Source organism: Argiope bruennichi, chromosome 2 (assembly GCF_947563725.1).
Source record: "Argiope bruennichi chromosome 2, qqArgBrue1.1, whole genome shotgun sequence".
NCBI lineage: Eukaryota > Metazoa > Arthropoda > Arachnida > Araneae > Araneidae > Argiope > Argiope bruennichi.
Window position 1 is genome coordinate 127946517 of NC_079152.1, and position 5605 is coordinate 127952121.

Below are 5605 nucleotides of genomic sequence, written 5' to 3' on the forward strand. Positions count from 1 at the left end.
AAGAATTATTAACCGTAAAACGGAAAACTACTATACTTTTGCGAAAAATACTTTTTAGAAAAGAAACGAATAAAATACCTCTGCAACTCCATAATACTTCGGGGGAAAAAATAAATGGTTGTATCAATATCAAATCTTATCCAACCACAGAGAGCAGAAAGAATTAAGTTATATTGATATAGTTTCTGCTTTAGTACTTAGTACTAAATACTAAATAGTACTTTAGTAATATATCTATGGTATTTATTTAAAAGCTACAGATATACCGTAAAGAAGTGAATAACTTTTTTTTTAGTTTTAATAAGTCTTATTCAATACAGACATTAAGAACAGACCATTTTTAAGCATTTATAAATGGAAAACTTTATTCATAAATAATTAAAATCATTGTTGCGTTTTCTGAATGTTATTTACGGTCAATAATTCTGCATAAATGATATTCAATAAGAAATGGCGATTCAATGGAGATTTTTCATGAGATTTTGCACTAATAGATTACATATTATATATTAACACGAATAAAATATATATAATATTCTATAATCAGTAAACATATAAGTTACCGATGCAGACTGAAATATTGTAATGTTTTACAAACACTGGTTTAAATTTAGTACAGGTTTTCCTCGCAAAAATATAAAACTAAAATTTCAAATTGTCTCATTATTTTACTACTTGATATAATTCGAAATATAAGAAAGATAAAATATTACAAACCAAAAATTAAAACTAACCAGTAAAATTTAATTTAAATTAGATTAATTAATTCTTAGTATTTTTACTGCTGCTGATATTCGTTTTTGGTATCGTTTCAATGCTACTTATTGGTTTTTGCTATGGAGAACGCATTCCAATAAAAAAAAAGTTGAAGTTGCTTTTTGAGAATTTTGAAATTTTGTCACTGTAACCGTCATTGTTAGAGTATAATTGTTGTTTTTCATATGATTCTTGAACACATCCCACAAAATACCTTGAACCAAAATTTTATTTTGTTCCTTTGAATGGTGTAATAGTTACGTATATCAAGAATAAATATTTTATAATAAACCGGTATACACATTTCCTTTCATATGTATAAATTGTCTAACTATTGAAAAAGTTATCTTAATGTCCTATTATGGCAATATTTAATACTTTTAATTAAACTTAGTTTTATCTAAAACTTCAAAAACCTGATAACGATACATAAATTCTGTACTTTTTTTATTTTTTTAAATCGCTACTAAATTAGATAGTTTTTTTCTTTAATAACGAAATTTTAACTATTATAAAATTATTTGCTTAGTTTTTCTATTGCATCTTTGTCATTGTTAAATATCTGCTCTATTCTCTTCTTTTCAATCTTAAGTTTCTTTCAATTATCGTTCTTTAAGGAATCTTTTTCAATATTAGGAGCTTAATAATTTTGTGTTTGATGACTGAAAGCTAAATAATAAAATGTCTCCTATCCTCAGGACAAAAGCATGAGCATAAAAAGTTGGGTACAAAAGATTTAATATTAAATATAAAATAATAAGCCAATTTATTTTTTCAGTTTATTTCTTTTGATGCAGAGACAAAAGAATTCATTACTGAAGTATTAGTGAGTACAAAGAAAGTTATTTTTCGTGATTTCCTTCATCTGCTACAAACATTCTGTGAGAAAAAATATTTAGAAAGAAAATCTAAGGTTAGTGAATATGGTTACAGAATAGTTTCAGATGGAAATATGTAAGTAAAAATTAGTCATACATGTTTTCTCATCTCTTTTCACTAGACCTACAACTGGGTAAATTTTGTAGCGATGCGTGAAAACGTCTGACTCTCTTTTATGATATACAATAGTTTGCAACCAAAACTCTAGAAGAAATTTCTGGGCTAATTTTTATAGATTTTAATATGCTGAAAAAATGCTTATTACTAGGGAAAATGCTTAAAAAAATTCGATCACGTATTTTTTATTTCATAAGGTGATATTTTTAGACGTAGTGCTTTAGACTAAAATTTGTTCTCACAAAAGTTGTTTAGAAACTTAAACGTTTTTAATAAACTTTTATTTTCATCTCCAAATATATACTTGTTTTCTCATACTATTATTTCTCGTAATATTATTTCACAGCCTTTTAAGCAAATAGAGCAGCAACTTGAGGAACTTTTGAAAATATTAATATGAATTATATCGAAATAAAGTATGGTGAGCATAATTGGATAGTTTCAGAGGTTTTCGAAATTTTATCCATAATGTTGTTCATCAAGTTAACTTATAATGAATAGCCATGCTGCTTTAGATATCCAACTGGATAGTCAAAGGCGGAAACTCCAATGGGAAAAATCTCATTAACAACTTTGTAATAAACCGAACCGCAGTGGAATAAAATGTGATTAAATTTATCCCTTGGTGATATATTCTATTTCCACCACAACAGAATAATAATCTACTGTAAAATTAGAGCATATGTAGTAAAGTTTTTAACTTAAAATTGGATATTGTTTCTAATGCTTATTTGTACCAGTTCTCAAAACTATTGAATTAGTAATAAGTAGATATACAGGTGCTTTCAAAAACCTTGACTGCGGCTTTTATTCCTTAAATATTGATCATAGACATATAATGTAAATTACAAAGTTGCATAAAAAAAGATGCAAAATATTATGAAATCGATTAAAATTTTCAGGATATTAAACTACAAAAAATACAAAATTTAAATTTTTATACGGACCCCGTACAAAAAAATTCCCAGTAAGTAAAATGTGCCGCATCCTCTTATAAGATCATGTACAAAATTTCAGCAATTTATCGCAAAAAGTCTCAAAGATATGAAACTACATTAATGCTGACTTAAACCACTTTTGGATGCCTGGATATGCGTTCGCAAAGAGGAAAAATCATTTCGGATGTTCGTGTTTTAGAGGTCGGACATAAATTAACAAAGAAAGTAATGATTGAATAAATAAATAATAATTGTTCTATTTATTGGTTCAAAAGTGTTAAAAATTCGTAGAAATAATAACTTAAGAGAACATCAGTGTTTTTACAAGTTTATTAACTGTGCTATTTTTAAGTTATATTCTGTAATTCATGATATAAAATGTTAAAGCATTTTTCAGGAAGCATAGATTTTAAAATTTGTATTTAAAACTAAAGATTTGTGATTGACTCTTCACAAACTTTGTTTTAACATATCTTTGAGAGGTTTCATGAAAAAATTCTGAAATTTTGCAAATGACCTTATTAGAGGATTGGACACATTTTACTTATTGGAAAAAATTTTGTAGGGGGTCTGTATAAAAATTTAAATTTTGTATTTTTTAAAGTTTAATCCCTTGAAAATTGTAATCGATTTCAGAACATTTTGCACCTCTTTTTATGCAACTTTGTAATTTACAGTATATGTCTGTGATCAATATTTAAGGAATAAAAGCCGCGGTCAATATTTTTGAGACACCCTGTATATGCAAGTTTTCACATACCAAAACTTTTACTTGATGCATTTTTAAACATTTTGAATGAAACTGAAAAAGAAGTATGGAACTAATTCAAAAATTAAGGCACTACTTTCGGAATATAGCCAGATTTGGTTTACAAAAGTACAATAGATGTTAACATTATTCGAGGTGCAGAGATACAAGAGGAATGTTAAGTTTCATTTTCTTTATTTTTGTACATAATATTTTTCTGGATCTTAGGAGAATTTAATAAAGGTCAAGGAAGGAAATTTGACCGAAGGCACAAAAGCCTGGGAAAGTCGTTATCAAAAATGTGATGTTAATACATATAAAGGAAGATTAGTGTTGGATCCCTAATTTCGACTGCAATGGTTGATACACAAGAAGATCTATAGCAAACATAAAAGCGAATGAAAAAAGTTCACATCTTAAGGCAAAAAAATACTGATCAACTGTTGACCTTAAAATCTAAAATATGATGTTGAAACATTTGGTTTGTAATTGTTTTCATCAAAATTACATTTTATGTGTGTTTTCATGAAACTCAATAAAAAATCAAAATTAAGTGTCTTCCTTAAGGAGAAAACTTAGATAATTTATGATTCCCTGCATCAATGCACTGAAATTTTCCCAGATCTATGTCACTCTTCATTTTTTTCTTTCTATTCTATGTTTCAAATCTCAAATAATTTAAATTATTAAAAGTTCGGTAAAAACCATTATCATAAGAAGGTCGTCCTAGAATCCTTGCATTTACATATTTAAATGAACACCATTTTTTAATACGCACTTTAATATAAATTTTAAGTAAGTTAGACGGCTGGAATTCATTAATTAGAAAATCATAATTGCATATCGAAACTTTTTGGAGAAAGTTCAATTTGTGCTTTACTACCTATTAGTAGATTTTCAACATCATCGCAAAATGGTCAAAATTTCACTAAAAATCCAAGTAGTATGAAAATCTGTTGTGAGTTTAATGCGACTTCAATCATCAAATTCCTGTAAAAAAATTATGTAGCGTAGAATTTGAAAGACACACTGATTTTTCGTCGTCGAGTATGTTTCAAAACTAAGAGGCACCACCCAAAATCTCTGTGTAACTTCACAATAATACAAAAATATAAATAATAATACATAAATTAATCTAGAAAGTTCAGTATCAATTCTAAAATTGTATAATTTTCATAAGAACAAATTCTTATGATATTTTTCACATTTTTATGAAGATAATATTGTCAAGCTTATTTTTTCGAAAATATAAAGTTTTTGCATAAGTGCTACTACAGAAGTAGAAGTAGGAGACACAAAGATTATTCATAATCTCACTGAATTGATTGGGTCAAAACGGTTTACTCACAAACATGGGTAAAAAGGAATACAAAGACATTTGTTATAAGAGCAAACATGGCAAAATAATTTTAATCTTGAGGTATACATCAAAGAAAAACACTAGAAAAGATGTCCAAACTACAAACTCTTGAACAGGTTTCATGTTGATACCAAAAGAAATTCCTAACATTCTAGAAGATTTCTAAAGGCTTCTAAAAGTGACAAGCTCCTCTTGCAATGACTAAAGTTTTTGCTCGCATGTGTTCCCAGAGCAAGAAGTCCAGACAACACAAACTCATAGTGCTGTAGACCAATAAACCGTATCATCATAAAGAGCTAGCTAAATGTAATGTTTCAATTTTAATACATTTTTTTGATGAAATGATCTGATGACACATGACGCTGGAGCAACATTAAACATATTAAGTAACATCTTTCCAGTGACTATGGGAAATGTTCTTTTATGAAAAGTCTTAACAGGGGAATATTTAGTTTATCGAAATTAATTCTTTCAGTGGTGGCGTGGGTGGTCAACTGTATACAACAAGAACATATTTCAGAAAGATCAAACATTCTCTATCATCCAGACCATAAAGAATACACTATTGTTTTACGAGATAATCTTTCATAAAACTAAATAGTTGCAAGTTGCATGTGTCCAATCCAGGTCTCATATAATGTTTATCAAAGCAAAAATAAGTAATTTCGGATCTTACAATGTAGTTACGTTTTCTACATGTCTTTGTACCTCTAATTCTCCTCAAATTTGGTGCACTGACGTTAATCATATATTTATAGTTACCGAATGTTTATACAATAAATCCATGCAAAGGACAATTTAGTTGTT